Source organism: Odocoileus virginianus, chromosome 23 (genome assembly GCF_023699985.2).
Source record: "Odocoileus virginianus isolate 20LAN1187 ecotype Illinois chromosome 23, Ovbor_1.2, whole genome shotgun sequence".
NCBI lineage: Eukaryota > Metazoa > Chordata > Mammalia > Artiodactyla > Cervidae > Odocoileus > Odocoileus virginianus.
Window position 1 is genome coordinate 31,806,541 of NC_069696.1, and position 20,897 is coordinate 31,827,437.

The 20,897-nt window shown below is 38.4% G+C and overlaps 1 pseudogene; it reads left to right on the forward strand.

Annotated features, from left to right (window-relative positions):
- LOC110146272 (heterogeneous nuclear ribonucleoprotein A1-like) overlaps window positions 1-6,991 on the forward strand; it is a 31,321-nt pseudogene extending 24,330 nt beyond the window's left edge.
- Window positions 6,992-20,897: the final 13,906 nt, after the last annotated feature.

A 20,897-nucleotide genomic window follows, 5' to 3' on the forward strand; every position in this document is an offset into this window, starting at 1 on the left:
AAGTAACACCTGTTTCTGATCATGGGCAACTGAGTGTCAAAAGAAAAAAGGGAAGGCAAGGAGGAATGTTTTCCTGGGTGTCAGCACAACACACCTGGCTGTATCCATCACTGGGAATTTACACCTTCAGATTCAGTATCAAGTATAAATCACTCTCAGAGTGGATCTTGCACTTAAATCAGTATAATTTGTTTATTAACAAGTTACCAGGAGGGATCCAAGTCTCTTTTAAAACTCACACATTAGGAACATCCCTGGTGGTCCAGTGGTTAAGAATCTGCCTTGCAATGCAGGGGACGTGGGTCCAATCACTAGTTTGGAAACCAAGATCCCACGTGCAGCAGAGAAACAAAGCCAGCGTGCCACAACTACTTAGGCCCACGCGGCATAACTAGAGGGTCCGAGCGTCTCAACAAAAGATCCTGCATGACCCAATGAAAACCTGATACAGTCAAATACATAAATCTTTTTTTTTTAAAAAAACCCTCACATTGCACTTTTTAAAGTCAATGACACAGATCTTGAGTACAGTAAATTCTGAAATTTGGCAAGTGTCAGGTTCTATGTCCATGGATGTTACAAAAAATAGAACTACAGTCCCATTTATGTTGTAACAATTCTCATTTACTCTTTCTGCTAAACTTGATCCAAACTGTGTTACTTTTTAGTCACTGGTGCTTCATGTCAAGAAAGAAATCCTTAAAAAATAAAAGAAAGAAATTCTAGTGACAAAAATAAGTTGCATTCAACTTGGAATTTCATAAGATTATTCCATTTCCAGCAGGATGGCAGACTAGATACCCTAAATGTCTCTCTACTAGAAACAAAATGATGGATAAAATAACAGGAAAGAAAGAAATATTCAGGTCTCCTAACAGTAAAAACGCTCTCTGACAGAAAATAGCAGCCTGACTCTCACAAAGATTTACAGCCTGAATTGTGATTTGCAGTTTGCCACTGTATCAAACAAATAAATAAATAAAACTTCTTAAGATAACAATTTTATTTCATATGGTGATACTGTCTCCTAAATGGTTGGCAGAAGAGAGTAAAATCTAGGACACAAAAATTCCCATAGATAAGATCCAAGGAACTTTACATTTAGAATGGATAAACAGCAAGGTGTATAGCACAGGAAACTATATTCAATATCATGTGTTAAATCATAATGGAAAAGGATACAAAAAAAGAATGTATATATGTGTATAACTGAGTCACTTGGTTGTACTGCAGAGATTGACATAACATTGTAGAGCAACTATACTTCAATTAAATTAAAAACAAAAAAAAGACCCAGGGAAAAGGAGTAATTCACAAATGAGTTTGCACAATTACTTGCACAAGGAAGCAAGGCACCATGAATAGGAGATAGCAGAAACAACAAGGGAAAAGATCCACAAAGGCTTCTGATGTTGGAATTATTAGACACAGATATAAAATAGTTATATTTCATATGTTTAAATAAATAAACGTGAAAGCTCAAAATATGAGTAAAGAACAACAAAATCCACAGATGAACAAACAGATTTTAAACAGAACCAAACAACTGACATGTACACACTACTATATTTTAAATAGATTACCAATAAGGACCTATTGTGTAGCACAGGAAACCCTGTTCAAGACTCTGTAATAACCTAACTGGGAAAAGAATTGAAAAAGAAGAGATTCGTGTACATTATAACTGAATCATTTTGTTGTACACCTGAAATTAACACAACCTTGTTAATCAACTATACTCCAATATAAAATTTAAAAAATTTTAGTAAAATAAAATGCATGAGTGAAAATACATAAATAAATAAAATAAAGAGAACCAAACAGAATTTCTAGAGATCAACAATTGAATTGTAAAATATCAATGGACAGGAATAATTGGTTAGCTATACCAGAGGAGAGAATTTGAAAATGGGAAGAAACACACACAAAAAATTCAGGAAATATCCCAGACAGAGATGAAAAATATGAAATAGAAGTTAAAAGGCATGGAGTATAGAGTGAGGTCTAACTATCATTCCAGAATGAGGTACTAGAGTAGGTAAGGATGTCAGGATAATGGCTGGGAATTTCCCAGAATGCTTAAAAGGCACAAATCCAGAAAAAACAAATGAAAACAAAACAAAAGCAGGATGGGAAAAAAAGTATTCTATACCTAATCATAGCCACAAGACACCAAAAGACAAAATGCCTTCAACAGTGCACAGACAGAAGATGCGTCACCTATAATGAAACAGCAATTAGACTGACAACTGACTTCTCAACAGCAATGAGAGAAACCATCTTTAACAGGCTGAGATAAAATGATTGACAACCTATTATTAATATCTTTAAGAAAATAATTTTCAGACAAATAAAAACTGAGAGAATTTACCACCAAAGAGCTCACCAAAGAATTAAAGGAAGGACTCTATTTCAATAGAAATGGTAACAAAGACTTTGGTAATATAAGGATAAAATAAACAACATTGATTGTTTATAATAACTGATTACATTGATTGTAATGTTATAAAAATCAGTGAGAATAATTAGCCTAAAACACCATTATAGTACCTTACAAATAGTGAGAGGGTGGAGGGTGATCAGAATTAAAACATTCTAAGGTTGACACTTCCCTGACAGTCCAGTGATTAAGAATGCATGCTTCCACCTGGCGGGGTGGGTTCAGTCCCTGGTCGGGGAACTTAAGATTCCGCATGCTGCGTGACTAAAAACAACAATAATAAAACTCTAGAGTCTTTGCAATTTTTGGAAGGTAAAATTATTGAACAACTATAAACTCTGACAAGGGTTCACATTAAAATAATCAGAATAACCACCAAAATAAGAGACACAGAGCTTATTATTTCTAAGTTAGTACATGTGAAAGATTCAAATAAGGGAAAACTTAATGAATTTGAAAGACAGCAATATTAAAGAAGAGAGGCAGAAAGGCAGCACAAAGAGAAAGGATATAATAAGATTTATTTCTACAGTCCTAATATTTCAATAATCACAATAAATGACAATGCATTATTTTCCCACTAAACTAAGCAAATATCACACTGTATTTTTTTAATCCACTGGTACTTTTAAAACATAAGAATTACAGAATGTGTGAAAATCAAACTGATGATCAATGAAATAAATCATTTAGTGTTTGTGTTTTCCCTGAACTTTCTAGTTTTAGAGTCAGGCTACAGGGAAGAGGCCCCCATAGTCACTGTAAATAAGCAGTTACTAGGCAACCACTTGCAAACAGTGTGTCTGTCTGTGTGTTGCTGAAGTTCTGAGAGAAGAAGAAAAAAATAGCCACCTCAAATGTTTTTAGCTCAAAACTTTATGAATTTTCTAGCCAAAGATTTTTTAATTGTTATGGATCTCACACATGAAATATACTTTTCTTTTGGAAAAGCACCTAAAAATCAAGATTTTAAGAATGAGATCACTCTCTATTGTTTACTTCTTGGATCATCCTGTTCATCAACCAAAGGAACCCAGAATCTAACACTCTGGCAAAGTTATTCTATTATTTATTTTCTAAGTGTTATCACATGTCGCAGAAAATAGAAAGAGCCCATTAAGTTCCTACCTATTTAAATGAACGGTAGCTCTCTAACATACTCAAACACATATTCTCAAGCTCTCCATAAATCTCTTTTAGGCTTTCTTTAACAGCGTGCATGATGAAATGGAATTTGAAGTGCTCAGTCTCTTCAACCCTCAGGAGTCACTGAAGTGCTTCCAAGTTAAGACAGCCAAGTAAGCAAGGGCACTTCTGCTAATCCTCTTAACGATTGCCACAGGGAGAAGGGTTCACTTGAGTGAGTTCTTGTCGCCTATCACTACGAAATCATAAAATGTAAGAACCGAAAGAGACCACAGGGAACTTTTGGTCTGATCGTCTCTAATTCAACAACTGCAAAATCTGAGACGCCAAGAAAGGAAGTGTACTAGCTAGTTAATTGGGAAAGAAAAAGAACCATGTTTCTTAACTCCCTCCAATTCAGGGCTTTCCATTCCTCCCCCACTTTCCATTTATCATTCTGTTGATAAAGCCTTGACTACTTAATAAGAAGGATACAAACTGTTGACTGGAGGGAGCTTTCTATTTTCAGGACTCATCAGAATGATGGATTCTAGCTTTTTTGGGTTATTAAGCTCCGTGAAACAGATGGCAGTTTGTCCGGGTCCACATCCCCTTTCTGAGACACATGAGCACGCTCTCCTGACAACCCCATCCTGTCCATGGGGCGTTGAAGGCAGATCCCAGCAGACGTGGGAATCCTGGGCTGGCGGTCGTGCTCATACATACTGTCAGCTCATTTCCCAAAGGCAGCATCGAATGCTCCTAGTTCTTGGCCACATTTTCCCCCAGTCATCATTTAAGTGAAGTGGTCTTTTATATTTAGACAAGATGAAACTCTTCCTTGATGTTTCCTTTCATTCTGCGCATGTGAAAGACTGTTGGAGAACCTAAAGAGGGTCGAAGATAAGCAACTGAAAAGCCCAAAGGATGGGAAGTGGTTTCTCTGCAGCAGTCAAGTGAGGTGGGACTGTTTATCTAAAGAAGAGACAGCTGAGTGCAGAAAAAATACATTAAGGCGGAATTGCCTCATTAAAAAGCAACATGCTCATCTTTAAAATAATTTCAAACTTGGGTTTCTGAAATGTTATATTGCCGCCAGAAATAATAATAAGCTCTATCTTTGATAAATTCTGTATTTTTGTGATTAGCTCTGTAAGAAATGGTCGGTGTGTTTTTCAAAGTAGCTGTGCCATTTTGAAACTATTAACAATGTTTCCCCACATTATTGCCAGCATTTGATATTGTCACCTTTAAAAGAAATGAACAATTTTGGTAATTATGTGCTTCTTATAGCCTAATAATTTTTTGTCTAATTCAAGGTCATAAAGTTTTTCCCCAAGTTTTCTTCAGGAAGTTTTATAGTTTTAACTCTTATATTTAGATATAACCTTGATTTTTTAATCTAAAATTAAGTGTGAGGCACAAGCCAGGGAATGGACTTAGAATTCCTTGGCAAAAAAAAAAAAAAAAAAATGGTGGGAGGGGGGAAGCTTGGTCAATAGTTGTTAAGGCAAATAGTATTTTATTTTGTTTTGCAATTTACAAGTAAAACCAATAATCATTTCAATATTTCTCGACATTCTGTGTGTAATACACACAAGTAGGAATTGTGGACAGGGAAGAATCTCAAGAAGTAGCAGACCCACTGAGCTTTTTCCTAATGTGTTTCCATTTAATTAAGAAGATGAAACATGAGAATTTGAATAATAGAAACTGTTTTAAAAGCTGCACATATTTCACTGAGAAACATAATGTACAGAACCAGTGATTCTCATCAAGGAAGGAGCCAGGTCCTTCTATGCAGATATATCAAAATCACCAGGAAGATTTTCAAATTATATATGCTTCCCATCCCTGGCCCCTGCACATACACCTACACACACACACACACACACACACATACCTACATGCTGAAATTCTGGCAAAAACCCTCCCATTTGCAACTGAGGGTAATATTGGCCGCTGTTACAAAAGGGCATGTTTTAACTCTCAGATAAGCTTTGGGAAAAGTTGCAAATCACTGCTCTAAGTGCTTTGGGAGTTGTCTACCGAAGATTCATGGATGGTTTTTAATTGCATCTTAAAACATAGGGTGCAGACAGAGAGGATGGAGATCATTTCAGGCTTTTTTTTTTTTTTAATAATTAGGAGACAGGGAGGAAAATGACCAGGAGATGTTTACTTTCCTCAGGGCACATGTTAAAGCAGGGAGATGAGTCTGGAAGGATAGATTAGGGTTAAATTGTGGATTATAAACTCCATAAACATAGGGGCTTTGCCTATCTTGTTCACTTCTAGATGCCCAGCATGCACAACAGTGTCTTGCACATCACAGGCCCTCATGAATGTTGAATAAATGAAGTCTTGGTTGTCAAATTAAAAATTAAGGACACTATTTCCCATAATCTAGACAGTGTAGAATAACTGCAGACACTCACGGAGACATTAAACCTAGAGTTCCAGCAAGAGATCAAGGTGAACCCATAGGTATGAGAAGCTAAGGTATAGAGAGAAGGCAAAAGTCAAGAGCCAATATCCTGGAAACAGAGAAGGGGTGAGGGTAAATAAAATAAGATAGAAGGGCTGTTAGATAATAAAAGCAACAAACATAAAATATCACTTAATAATTTATAAACTCTACCATATACATAATAGCAAGTAAGAAAGGCATTACTTCTCCCATTTTACATAGACTTCAGTGGTGGAATAGTAATAATAAAACATTACCAACCTGAAGCTAAGAAAAGAACCAAGCCAATTAAAGAAATTAAAAGTAATATGAAGAATAAGGGGTGAATCAGTCTGGACAATCAGGAAACAAGACACACCGGAATTTGAAAAGGGAAGGTTTTATGTAAAGAAGTATTAACTTAGGAGAATAGCTTTAAAGAGATGTAAAGAAGACTCTGAAGCATACCTAGGGCTGCTGGACAGTGCCTAAGAGAGGGAAAACCTGGAGAGGGTTCACTCTCCAAGAGCAGGGTTTAGCTCTCTTTAGAGAAAAGGATGCTTGCCACCCCCGAGATGACAGGGATGTTTACTGAGTTGTCTGAGGCAGAGCTGGTCCAGAGTCACCACGCAGCAGGAAACAATCTTCCAGGGTACAGATGCTCCGAGGTCGACAGGCGGATGCACTGAGAGGGTCTGGGTACCACTGCGGGCGGAGGTCTGGAGCATGCCAGCGTCCAGCGGGAGAGGCACGGTGAGCGGCCAGCTGGGCCTGGGCCGGGCTGCCAGGTCACCAAGGGACACTGTGTGGCGAGTGCGGAGCGCACTGGACGTCCTCTGTCACACGCAGTCTTGCTGAGTCCTACAGCAGGAACCGGCGAAAGCGTGAACAGCGCCCGGAGCCCAGACGCCTCCTCCCTCCTGCGGCGTCTCTCCAGCGCCCTCTACCGGCTAAGCTTAACATCGTGCTCAGCCTGAAGAAGAAAGGCTGGAGACACCCCCAGTCCATTGGGAGTTGGCAAGAAACAAAGCGTAGCTCTGCGGGTTATTCGACCTTTTCCAGAACGTCTGTGCATGACTGAGCTGTTCTATAAGTTCCCGAAACCAGAGGCGTTGAGAGAAGCGGAGTGGGGAGAGGAAGGAGCAGTGATAAGAAGCCGCAGGTTAACATTCAACCAACCTGAGAGGAAAGGGAGAGATTTTATATCTCAGCATGTCCATATAAAACCCCAGAACGCAGTAAAAGTCGAGCCTGGGTCTCCTCCCTAAACCTGGTCTTTCCCAACAGCAAGAGGCACTGAGGATTTTGACCGACCAACCCATAGTTATTTGCTCACCTGCCTGGTCAGAGAGGTGGGTGACTGTGATGGGTCACTACATCATTTGGTCACGAAATTAAGTGGAGGAAATTTTCCCAAAGGGAGGCCGTTATGATGAAAATAAGGGACAGGGATGCCTAAAAGCCTCTTATCTCTATTATGGGGGCACAGATGAAAATGGGATGTCTGTTTGTTTGCAGAAAGCTTTTTGTTGCTGTTTTGTATTTGTTGTTACTGTATTATTACATTAACATCCTTTTGTGAGCCCCATATTAACTCTAGGTAGGGCTGGATGAGAATCACTAAAGGAAGCCACACAAGCCTGACTCTGTCAAAATGCATCAGTGGGCTCCCTCTCTCACTCACTGTACTGTGACCGTAAAGCCGTGAGGTCTTGAAATAGTGGGAATCTTCCATTCTATGTTAGCTGATGCCAATGATGTATGAAAGAAAAGGCTTCTAACCCTTAAATGCTGCTCTGAAGATAAGTTAGAAATGCTACTGGGCTGAGCTTAAATGTTGTCGCTTTTATCTTTAGGCAGTCTGAGGTTCAGTAATGTGATATCCAGTTACCCAAGTGAGCCATGGGTACCAGTAAGAAACACAGGGGAGCCTAGCTCACCACACCCCTTTGTCCCTGAATTGGATCAGAAGAGTTTCAATAATACCACGTCTGGGGCTGGTGCTGACATCTGTCTCTGTGAATGTGCTGGCTGTGACAACTCACTATTCGTGCAAAGAGATCCAAACTCTTCATGGGAAGCCAGACACAGGTGCTATCGATGGAAAATTATTCTATTATCCAATTCCTCCATATGCTTTCCAAGGGAAAATAAACCAGTTTCAGGTAAGCATTTAAGTATCTTTAACCATCTGTTCAGCACTGTGTTCTTGCAGTTATTAAAAATAAACAGGGGTCATTAAAAAGAATGAAATAATGCCGTTACAGCAACATGGATAGACCTAGAGATTGTCATACTGAGTGAAGTAAGTCTGACAGAGAAGCAGAAACATTGTATAATATCCCTTATATGCAGAATCTAAAAAGAAATGGTAAACAGAAATAGACTCAGAGACTTAGAGAATGAATTTATGCTTCCCAGGGGCGAACATAGCAGGGAAGGGAAAGCTAGGGAGTTTGGGATGTATAGATGTACACACTGCTATATTTAAAATGGATAACAAACAAGGACCTACTGTACAGCACAAGGAACAAAAATTTTAAAAATTTAAAAAATAAATGGTTCAAGCTTTCCAAGTTGTCCATGTAATAATTTATATGTAGGTGTCTCAGAGCACTAACCAAGAAATGAAGTTATTTTAAAAGGCTCAGAAATAAATTTTCCTATAAGGAACTTAGTTCAAGAAGAAAAACAATTCAGTATTTAAATTTAATAGAATATAACATTTTTAGACACAAGTCTTAATTGTCAATCATTAAATAGCTGCTAGGTTTTGGTAAACTTTTTTTTAGTGCAACACTTGTCCAAGTAGTTTAATAAAATTCAATGTTTATTCTATGATTTCTACTCAAAGTTTGTTTTTCATAAGGACTTTACGAGCCTGAGATGAAAGAATGTCTATTTGCAGGGTTTAAAAATACTGGTTTATGATTAAACTTGATGTTTCTATCTCAACAGAGATCTTTAACTCTTGTTATCAGTCCTCTGTCACAGGAACAGAGCAAGCAAACAAACATTAAAACGTCTTCCTAAAGGCAAGTTCTTTATTTCACATGTAACTTAACAGGTTACACTGGTTCATAATGTTAGACTGCCAAGATGGCTAGAATATAACGCTTCTATCAAGACCTTGCAAGGACTGCCTTTAGAAGATGAAGGAAGAGATTTCCAAATCATGGCCTCGGTGCCTGGGGATTTCTGTCTCCAACAAACGCAGCCTCCATCACCTCTACCCTTCATGTGCTGGACAGGGATGACGTAAAGGAAACAAGTTTGATTCCTTCTCCAAGTGGGTGAGTGTCCTCATTTGAAAAAGTACCAGGACAGCTGTGTGAGGTGCTCAGCCCAAGAGCAAGGACAGCATATGAAGAAGTAAAACCTTGCCCTAGAGAGAGAAAGAGTAAGGAACAGAAGACCACCACAAAAGGAAGTAGACACATTTCACAATGTTGCTAATTAACAGGCTCTTAGAGCAAAGCTTCTTATGATAACTCCTTGAATTGGAAGACAAACTCTCCAAATAAATGAACTCTTGGGAAGTAAGGTTTTATTTCTCACACCATTTTATTTTACACTCATGGACCACACACTGAGAACAGTCCTCCTTTTCTCTTTCAAAAGGCAGCAACCTGAATACACATGATCCTTGTAAGTGTAGAATATGTCAGACTTTTATAGTAACAGTAAGGGAGGAAAGCTGGGAGACTGGGCAACAAGAATGAAGGGGTAAAAACGAACATTGTATATTTTATATGATTTTCATTTTTGTGCCTTGTGACTCTTTTATTGTGTTCGTGTATTACTCACAGTTTATAAGGTGTCTTTGCATGTACCATGGCATATTTTTTTGTTCATTTATCTACTCATTCATTCATTGAGAATTTAGTGAGTGCTTACTATTTGCCACATCCCAAACCCGGGAGCAGGAGATAACAGGAATAAATTGTTGCCAAAGAACTCAGTCTGATAGTGCAGTAGGGTATGTAGGGATTTAATAAAGAAACTGTAATATAGTGTAACGAATGCAATAACAGAACCATATGAAATATGTAGAGGTTAGTTTGCAGCAACATCGATGGACCTAGAGAATATCATACTAAGTGAAATGTCAGATAGAGAAAGACAAATATCATATGATATCATTTGTACGTGGAATCAAAAAAATAATACAAATGAACTTATTTACAAAACAGAAACATAGAAGACAAAGTTACAGTTAATGAAGGGGAAAGGGAGGGATAAATTAAGAGTTTGGGATTAGCAAATACACACCATATTTATAAAATAGATAATAAACAAGGTTCCACTGTAGAGCACAGGGAATTATATTCAATATCTTTCAATAACCTATAATGTACAGGAATATGAAAAAGGACATATATGTATTTGTATATATAACATATAAACACTCACATTACTGTACATCTGAAACTAACACAACATTGTAAATCAACTGTACTTCAGTAAAAAAGAAAAAGTTATAGAGGCTAAATTAGTAGCTTAACCCAGCTAAGGGTAAGATGTTGGCAAAACTTTTTGGATGAGATCATGTCTATGATGGATGTTTAAAGTTGAAGTTAGCTAGTCAGAAAAGGAGGCACTATAGTCTCAAAGAAGGACCTCTTTGATGGTTATGAAAGCATTACGCAGAACGACATGTGCGGGAAACCACACAAAATTTGGCATCGCTGCAACACAGGGTGAGTTGGCCAGTGGCGGGAAATGAGGCTGAAGAAGTTAGCAAACCCTGGATCTTGAAAAGTCTTGTGGGTTCCATGGCATATTCGAAGGTCTTAGGTATGAAGGGAAGAAACAGAAGCCTTCAGAACAGAACCTAATCACTTCACCCTGGAAATAAAATCTATTTTCCTTGTCTTAAAAGACCTAAAAAAAATTTTTTAAATAATTTTGGGTTTAGCATGCCTATTCATTTCAGCCATAAACCAGGGCTGTATGATGCTCAGATCCTCTCTGGATCTGTGAGGATTATTACTTGACGTTTCTTTCAGTAAAAACAGGACCTCCTAGAGACATTAGCCTCATGACCCCAACTCTGGACTGAGGTCAAATCAGGGTCTATTACTTAGAAGAGTGTATTTAGTAATTGCAGGAACTATGAGTCAATACTTCCATTTAAGAGGGGATCTACCATTAATTTAGATGAAAAAGATGTGAGATAAAGAAGTATAAGAGAGCAAAGTAAAAGGAAGGTGCAAGGAAAAGAGGGATACAGGAGGGTGAAAGGAAAAGAAGGATGCAAGGAAGGAAAAGGCATGAGGTAGGATGAAAGGAAGGACCCAGGGCAGAACACAGGGATGGGAAGGATAGGAAAGGTCACAGGAAAAGAAGAGAAGGGACAGAAAGGAACAGGACAGGTGCAGTGGAGTGAAAGGCTTTTTTTGTGCCTTTGTCCTATGTCAAGCCAAGTGTCCTATGTCAGTTCATATTCAAAATATCTAGGACTTCCCTGATGGTCAGTGGTAAAGACTTTGCCTTCCAATGCAGGGGATACGAGTTCAATCCTTGGTCAGGGAGCTAAGATCCCATGTGCCTTGAGGCTGAAAAAGCAAAACATAAAACAGAGACAGTATTGTAACAAATTCAGTGAAGGCTTTAAAAATGGTCCACATTCAAAAAAAAATCTCTGAAAGAGAAATTACTATACCCATTTTCTATTTGAAGAAACTAAAACTCAGATCAGTTAAATAACTCAAAACTTTCAAACCCCAAAATGACTTTCCCACTGAAATTCTTATCTTCTGACTTGAAGTCATCAAATACCTGGGTTTGGATCAGGTACACACTCTGTTCCTTTGGACATTTTACTTGGCTCTTTGAATCTCAGCTTCTTCAACTATATATTGGTGGTTTAGTCACTAAGTCATGTCCAACTCTTGTGACCCCATGGACTATAGCCTGCCAGGCTCCTTTATCCATGGGATTTTCCAGACAAGAATACTAGAGTGGGTTGCCATTTCCTTCTCTAGGGTATCTTCCCAACCCAGGACTTGAACCCAGGTCTTCTGCACTGTAGGCAGATTCTTTACCGACCAAGCTATGAGAGAAGCCTCAATTATATATATTAGGGATTATAATAATTGTCCTTCATCCTCTCCTAGTTATTGGACGTAGCAATAAACCATGTGAGAATATTATATACACTCCTCCAGGGAATCTTCCAGACCCAGGGATCAAACCCAGGTCTCCTGCCTTGGCAGTCGGGTTCTTTGCCACTAGTGCCACCTGGGAAGCCCATATCTCTAAATACACTCCGAAGGGGTTGTTAATAAGGCAATAATCCACTCTGTGTTGTTCTTTTAAATTTTCATTGTTAGGGTCCAAGGAGACTCAGAATTTTCTACCAACGTAGCTGAAATCACTGTTAAAGCAGCTGCCAAAACTCTTGGTGTTGGAAACCGTCTCTTTTTGGTACACACACTGGCAGACTATTTCCACTTGGATCTGTCTTGAGTGACTATGAACTCCTTCAGAAGCAAGATAAACAAGCACCTCTGGAAGCTTCCAGTGTTGGCTACAGACCCCAGGTACGTCATTCCTTTACAAGGCCCCTCTGTACAATTCCTCTGGCCTATGCACCATGAGGTTTCTACAACACTGCCAGAACTAATGCAAGTTTTTCAACAGCATGCTTCCTCTAAGTGTCCTGCCCAGATTTCAGGATATAAGATTACAGGTTGGAGATTACCTCAACAACCTCAGAGAAGACGACCCAGACAGTTAAAGGCTGTCCCAGTGACAACAGTGGGGCCAAATGAAATAAGAAGAAAACCAAACAAACCCTTGTCTGTTTCATTATCTACCTTAGTGACACCTTGGATCCCTGAAGTTGTGCCTGTGCCTGCTCAGTCGCATATTCGTGCCTGACTCTTTGTGACCCTGTGGACTCTAGTTCTCCAGTCACCCCTCTTCATGGAATTTTCCAGGCAAGACTACTGGAGCAGGTTGCTATTTCCTCTTCCAGGGGATCTTCATGACCCAGGGATCCAACCGCGTCTCTTGTATCTCCTGCATTGGCAGGCGAATTCTTTACCACTTCGCCACCGGGAAAGCCCCCTAAAGATGAGCCATTGATGAATAAGCCATCAATTTCTGGCTTATTTGATCACTTAAGACAGATCACTCCTATCCTCAACCCTGACTTTATTCCAGGTTCTCCAAGGTATGCAAAGACAACAGGCTGCTGCATGCAGTAGCAACACAGAATTCATTAAAGAGAATTCTCCTTGACAACAAACCTTGAATATTGTTTTGCTTTGCCTGAGGTCATTCCTTCTATGGTATCAACAGCTACTTCATTCAGATTTCAACTTCCTTGAGAGTAGAACTACCATATCAATGTTATTAGGAAAACTAGACTCAACAGAATGGGGAATAAAGGGGCACAGCTTGATCCACGGGACAAAACTACAAAGGCATCCTGTGTTATCTGACATTGTCTCAGAGTCAGTCAAGCTTGGTATTCAAGAGCCCTGCTTGCCTCATCCCAGTACTCTCATTCTCCTGGGTCCTCCATCTCAGAAGAAGTAATGTCAGATACAGCCACACCTTCCGAGGGACTATCTTCAATGACAACATTGTTCTGCAGATGGAGTGGCTTTGACCCAGTCTACCTGGAAAGCTTTGTACAATCACCTAACAGCCTCCTGATACCTTCAGCGTCAGCAAGGGAGACGTTGGCAGCCTCCCATCTTCCCCTTGAGTTTAGGTAGTTGCTCTGGTCAAGCCAGCTGGGACAGAAGCATCCTCATGACCATAGTCATGTCTCTGAGACCCCTGAAGTTTTTCAGAAGAATCATTTATTCTCCACTCCTGCAGAGACACTTTCACCTCTTAGCATGAATGTAAATACAAAATTTGTATGTAATAGTACATTTGACTCAACTCTATAGCTGTGGCAAACTGCTTGTTTCACCAACAACCAATTAGAAGAAGACTCATCATCTGATGTGATTATGAGAACTCATCTTCTTCTAAGGAGATCTCATCATTGATGCATTTATCAGCTTAAACCCTTTCTGAGCTGCCCAAATTGCAAATGCATTTGTTACCATGAAAGTATGGACTCAAAGACTGTACTGCATTTTGCTAGCAACTGGTGTTCAGGCATAGAACATTTAGTTTTTGGCAGATTCTCCAGAACTAGCCAGACTTCAGCAGGCAACATAATGTTTAACCTGAATTCTACTGAAATGGTGATAAGTCACTCACATACTTCCCAAAACTTATTGACAAGTTGTGGGACAGTTTCTGATGTTAACAGCATGCAAGGTAAGATTGTGGTAGTTGCTTAGTTTTTTATTTGCTATATTTTTCAGTGAATCTTTATACTAACAGGTAGTAACCAGCTAATGTTGGTTAAAATATTCAGATTAAAATAGAGTGTTAAGATTCAAATATAGTGCCTGATGTCTACTGTGGTGTCATTATAAGTTTTTTATTTTCTGCTCTTTATTCTGTATTTTCCAATATTTCTACATGGAGCATAGTGATTTTGAGGAGGAAAAACTTGTAATAAAATATTATGTAAGAAAATTCAACAAAATACAGTATCCACTATGGCTGATTCATGTTGAGGTTTGACAGAAACCAACAAAATTCTGTAAAGTAATTATCCTTCAATTAAAAAAAAATAAAGTTTAAAAAAATAAAAAAAGATATGGCATCCATTATCTACCCTCTACACATTAAATACAATTCAGATTTACCAAAGATTCACAAAACTGGAGGGAACTTTAAGCCATCACTTAGACCATGCTGTCTAGTTATTATTATTCTTAAATTATCTCAGAAAGACACTAATCATCTCTTGCAACCTTTGGGCTCCTCATAATTAGAAAAAGGCTTGCTAACAAATTTAATCCCTACTGGTAAAGTTAAGACAATCTTCTCTCTTATCACATACTCTAAATACAGGCAAGATTGATTAAAAAATCCAGTATCTACAGTCAGACAAGGGTTTGAAATCTAGTTCTATAATATAATATTTGTGTGACTTTGAGGAGCTACTTAATTTTATTATTTCATTTTCATCATTTATAAATTGAGGATAATTATTATCCTCAATAATTGGGGATAATATATTATCCCCACATATTTGTTGTGAAGATAAAATGAAATATACACTTAGCACAGTGCCTGGCATTGGATGAATGTTCTTTAAATGTAACCTGTTATCATCTCTGCCCATCTTCTCTTTTCTGAACTAGGTAACTCTATCAGAGTGATTTTCTTAGAACCTGTTTCATATTGAAGCATATTTGTATGATAACTTCATGGAAAATTTCATGTATGATTTTGAATTCTGGGAGAATTCCTATGTTTGAATTAAACATTTAATTTAAATTGATGCTGACCACTTTATTTGGATTCACTCCAAAGTTTTCAGAGACATCATTTAGACAAAATATAACCAGTTTGTCTCTCACTCAATATGAATTGCTTCTTGCAACAAAGATGCTGAAAATACGTGCTCTCCATTCTGAAACTCAGAAACCTGAGGACATGTCACCCTAAAGTAAGCAATTCTATCGCCAAGGAGGCAAAGCTGATGGAACTTGAGCCTGTTTGGAACTTATCTTCCTGGTAGTTAGAACATATACTGCTAGGCTGTCCCATGAAATATGCAACAGTGCTCAGATCTCACTTCAACATAGTGTTTCTCTTCATCAAGTAGTTGCCCCATTCTGTCTTCTGGATTCATTGTTTTTTCCCTAGTATGATGTTCTTCTTTCCAGCTTAGTGCAACTTGCAATATTTAAAGCCACCTGCCTTAGTTATATTGCAGCATATTTCCATTTTTGCAATAATCAGTCACCTCATCTTTCTCCAGCAACACCAAACCTTTGCTGTGCAAAACTTAAATCGTTTTCTAGTTTCTATGAGATTTAAATGTACTCATTGAAATTAGAATACTAGTTATTACTGTGTTTCTGTTCAATTATACAACTTTCATATCCTGAACTTTATGTTTTAATGTTTTCTTTTTTGGCTGCACCAGTTTTAGTTGTAGCACACAGGATCTTTGATCTTCAATGTGGCATGTGAGCTCTTTAGTTGGGGCCTGCTGCTACTGCTGCTGCTGAGTCGCTTCAGTCGTGTCTGACTCTGTGTGACCCCATAGATGGCAGCCCACCAGGCTCCCCCATCCCTGGGATTCTCCAGGCAAGAACACTGGAGTGGGTTGCCGTTTCCTTCTCCAATGCATGAAAGTGAAAAGTGAAAGTGAAGTTGCTCAGTCATGTCCAACTCTTCATGACCCCTTGGACTGCAGCCTACCAGGCTTCTCCGTTCTTGGGATTCTCCAAGCAAGAGTCCTGGAGTGGGTTGCCATTGCCTTCTCCAAGTTGGGGCCTGAGGGCTCTTGGTTAGCAGCATGTGGGATCTAGTTCCCTAACCAGGGGTCAAACCCTGGCCCCCTGCATTGGGAATGTGGAGTCTTAGCCACTGAACCACCAGGGAAGTCCCTTATACCCTTAACTTAAAAAAATGTCCCAGTCGAGCTTTTAAATCACACACACACACACACACACACACACACACACAATCAGTTTAGAAATTTGAACTGACTGCCAAATTACTGTGTTTCTGAAGCCCTCCAACCCAGACTTAGCTATTCGATACTGTTAATGAGCTAATCTTAAGATGTTCTTCCATACTGTAAAAAGACTGAGAAGATTAGGAAATTTAGAAACTAACAAACTCCATAAATATAATAAGCAGCATCAAGGCTGTAAGGTGAAATTTACCAATTGTTTATAAGGGAGAAAATGAAGAAAAGCAGAGGAGAGGGAGACAGAAGTGGGAGAAAGAAAACAGAAGAGAAAGAGTATACAGCTTATGATGGGTGAATGAAGGAGGAAGGCTGAAAACAGATGATGGAAGAAGTCAGACCCTTTCACTCCTTCCTGGAGCTGCTTAGTGGTACCCAAATATAGGATACATGCGCTTTCCCACCAGGTAGCGCTAGTGGTAAAGAATCCACCTGCCAATGCAGGAGACACAAGAGATACAGGTTCAATCCCTGGGTCGGGAAGATCCCCTGGAGGAAGAAATGGTAACCCACTTCAGTATTCTTACCTGGAAAATTCCATAGACAGAAGGCCTGGAAGGCTACAGTCCATGGAGTCAAAGAGAGTAGAACACAAGTGAGCATGCGTACACACACACACACACACGCACACATGCATCAGCTCCAAAAGGGAATATAGAGAGAAATAAGTCAACCATCAAGACAATGTTAAATATTCAAATAAAAATGGTATTTGTTGACATTTGTTTCTTGTTTGTTCCTTCTGGGTCAACCCAACATGTTTCCAACAGTTGTTAATCCAGTTCAGTTGATAACAGCAACTGTCAGGCACAGACCCTATTTCCCAATTCCCCCTTACACTTTTTATGATCAGGAAGACGAGAGCTCAACTCATTGGCACTTGCAATGAGATCAGTAAATGATTATCCTTTGGGTCCCGAAAGCTGGCTGCAATTTAATTGGTTTGGTTTTTGCTAAACTCACTGACTGCCTAAACTCCAGCAGCACTGAACAAATTGTATCAACCACCCTGAGACCAGGATCTACCATTGTATGCTGGTATAGCAGAACCTTATCTGTAGTCAACGGCAGCTCTCTGAAAAGGTATCCTAACAGAAAAATTCAGGAAATGATGTTTAAACTAAGGAGGTCTGACGGAAATGTCCACCCAAACTTTCCATCTGCTATGTCCCGAGAATATAAAATTGGCATAACTGAAAATATCACATATAGTGGGATTTGCCTTATTCTGGAGCCAGACAATGGTGTGTTAATTGAGAACAGTCATCTTACCTCATCTAACACAGAAAATAGCCCCTAAATTAAAAATTTGCCTTTGGCTTTGTTAGTAAGTATGCGTATATTGACTGGCAGAAGTGACAGGTGTTGCTCACTATTTCTGTAGAAACTATGACTTTTCTTATTCTTCAGTCCCTGATGTTTCAAAGGAGAAACTTAATAAGTAATTCAGACCAAGAAATATATATTCTAAGGTTGAGAAAGCCGCCTATCCTGGAATGTGAAGTTCCACCCTCACCTGGATTATGGAGAGGGGCACCATTGCTTCTCAACATTAACCTTACAGAGAAAATGCAATCTGCCACAAACACAAGAGTAGGCAGTCTTCCAGCCTCCAAAACACCAGCTTTCATAATGAAGTGGCTCTCATTAGCCAGAGGAGAAGGGAGTGACACGTCAGAAAGCCAGATGTGTCAACAACTGTGTGACAAACAGGAATGACTGATCTAGAAAGCAGGTAAAATGAACAATAAAAAGCAATAAATACTTCATCCTCTGCATTAATTGTATTAACATACTACCAATTAATTCTAATTACTTACCTCTCCTTAGAAGCGTGATGATCAATTGTAAATTTAGGACATCCAGGCCACCACTATCTTAAACAAATCATCTAGACTCATCCATTATGGAAAGTAATTGCATCATTGGAAACAGCAGTTCCCAGTGTACAAAATGCTATAAACTACCAACACAAGACATTCATTACAACCTCAGCATGATGGCGTAGTTTAGCTATAAATAATAAATTCTGCAATAGGTTAAGATTTGACTATGAATAGGAAAGAATTAGTAAATGCTTACCTCTCCATTGTATTTTTAAATTTTTTTCAAGTTTTACTGAAATAGAAATAAAAGTGCCGAGTTGACATATAGCATGGTTTAAGCAATGATTTCATTTACATGTAATCATTAAATGAGTTACCATGATAGATTTAGAGAACATTCATCATCTCCTGTAGATACATCACAATAAAGAGAAAAAATATTTGTTGTTATGATAACTCAAGATTAATTCTCTTAATAACTTTCATTTATTATGTATGGCAGTGTTAATTATTTTTATCATATTTTACCTTAAATCCCTGGTACTTGTTACTTATCTTACAGCTGGAAGTTTGTACCTTTGACCGCCTTCATTTATTTCCCCCTCTGGTAGCTACAAATCTAGTCTCTTTTCCTATTTGTTTATTAGTTTGTTTTTGAAGTATAATTGACCTACAATTCTATATTAGCTCTTTGTGCACAACATAGTGATTCAGTATTTCTGTACATTTCAAAAGGTCACCATGATAAGTGTACTTGTCATCTTTCACCATACAAAGATATCACATAGTTATTGACTACATTCCTGACACTGTGCATTTCATACCCTTCATTCATTATACTGGAACTGAAAGTCTGTACCTCTTAATCTATGTTACCTACCTCTGTCCTCCCTGGACCCACCTCCTTCCAGCAACCACCTGCTTATTCTCTGAATCTATAACTCTTTCTGTTTGATTATGGTTGTTCATCTGTTTTGTCTTTAGATTCTCCATATAAGTGAGACTGTGCAGCATTTGTCTCTCTCAGACTTAATTTCACTCTGCGTAATACCCTCAAGGTCCATCCATGTTGTCCCAAGTGGCAACATTTTATTATTACAGCTGAGCAATTCTTTCCATCTGAGCCACCAGAGGAGCCCAATTTTCTAAGCCTGGCATGGTGAAATCCATGCGGTCACAAAGAGTTGGAACATGGCTTAACAACTGAACAACAACCATCACATATTCTTTATCCATTCCTCGACTATGGTTACTTAGGTGGCTTCCATATCTTGGCTATTGAAAATAATTCTGCGATGAACATGGGGTGCATGTATCTTTTCTAATTAGTGTTTTCAATTTCTTTGGATAAATGCAAAGAAGTAAAAGTGCTGGATCATATTTCTAGTTTTTTGAGGAATCTCCATACTGTTTTCCACAGTGTCTGCACCAATCTACAGTCTCACCACAGTGCACAAGGGTTGCTTTTCTCCACATCCTCCAACACTGGTTATTTGTTGATGTTTTGATAATACCCTTCTGACAGGTTTGAGATGATAATCTTGTGGTTTTGATTTGCATTTACCTGATGATTAGTGGTGTTGAATGTCTTTTCATGTGTCTGTTCACCATCTATATGTCTGCTTTGGAAAACTGTCTATTCAGGCCCTCTGCTCATTTTAAAAATTGGAGTGTTTGGCTTTTGAATGTTGAGTTGTATAAGTTGTTTGTATGTTTTAAATATTAACTCTTTTTCAGATTTATCATTTGGAAATATCTTGTCTCATTCAGTGTGTGGCCTTTTCACTTGGTTGTTGGTTTCTTTTGCTGTGCTAAAGCCTTTCAGTTTGATATAGTTTAATTTGTCTATTTTTACTTTTGTGGCTCTGTGTAAGGAAACAGATCCAAAAAAAATTGCTAAGACTGAAGACAAAGAACATATTGCCAGTATTTCCTTCTATAAGTTTTATGGCTTCAAGTCTTAAAGAGTCTTTAATTCATTTTAGGTTGATTTTTGTATATGGTGTGAGAAAGTAGTACAGTTTGATTCTTCTGAATGTAGCTGTTCAGTTTTCCCAAAACTATTTATTGAAGAGGCTGTATTTTCCCTATTGTATATCCTCACCTCCTTTGTTGTAGATCAATTGCCCATATAAGTGTGATTTCATTTCTGGGCTCTCTATTCTGTTCCATTGATCTGAGTGTCTGTTTTTGTGCCAGTACTATGCTGTTTGATGATTATAGCTTTGTAGTATAGTTTTAAATCAAGGAGTTGATACATCTGTTTCATTCTTCTTCTTAAGATTGTCCTGGCTGTCAAGATCTGTTGTGCTTCCATACAAATTTTAGAATTATTTGTTCTAGTTCTGTGAGAAATGCTATTGGTATTTTGATAGGAATGGCATTGAATCTGTAGATTGTCCTGGGTAGTATGGTTATTTTTTACAATACTAATTCTTTCCCCAAGACTGAATCAGGAGGAAATAGAAAATATGAATGAAACACTTA